General features: G+C 60.9%; 1 protein-coding gene across 1 annotated transcript in view; it reads right to left on the bottom strand.

Annotated features, from left to right (window-relative positions):
* The window catches only part of LOC109295215 (RRP12-like protein), a 25011-nt gene that overhangs the window by 17058 nt on the left and 7449 nt on the right, over positions 1-504 (bottom strand). The gene's annotated exons all lie outside the window — the stretch shown is intronic.

Raw genomic sequence — 504 nt, 5'->3', positions numbered from 1 at the left:
AACGTTCACAAGCTGGCAGAGGGTAGATTTAGGCTAGATATCAGGAGGCGCTACTTCACGGTCAGGGTGGCTAGGATCTGGAACCAACTTCCAAGAGAAGTGGTGCTGGCTCCTACCCTGGGGGTCTTTAAGAGGAGGTTAGATGAACACCTTGCTGGGGCTGTTTGACCCCAGTACTCTTTCCTGCCATGGCAGGGGGTCGGACTAGATGATCTGCTCAGGTCCCTTCCGACCCTAGAAACTATGAAACTATGAATCTGCAGGCAGAGCCCATGCTGCCCGAGTCCTCAATGGAAGGGGGATGGGGGGCGGGGAGGGCTGGACTCAGTGCTCGGCCAGCAGCCCACTCCTGGGGGCTCCTACTGCGGTACGCAAAGAGCCCCTCTGGGATCCCAGAAACAGGCTGCTCCCCTCTCTCAGCCTGTGCCTGTCCATGCAGGCCCAGGGTCAGCAGCTGTAGGGGGAGGGCTGCTTCCCCCCCCCCCCCACCCCCCCCCCCCCTCC

The sequence above is a fragment of the Gavialis gangeticus genome, unplaced genomic scaffold (genome assembly GCF_001723915.1).
Source record: "Gavialis gangeticus isolate Ggan-Ray unplaced genomic scaffold, GavGan_comp1, whole genome shotgun sequence".
Taxonomy (NCBI): Eukaryota; Metazoa; Chordata; order Crocodylia; family Gavialidae; genus Gavialis; species Gavialis gangeticus.
This window is presented reverse-complemented; position numbering and strand designations above follow the sequence as displayed.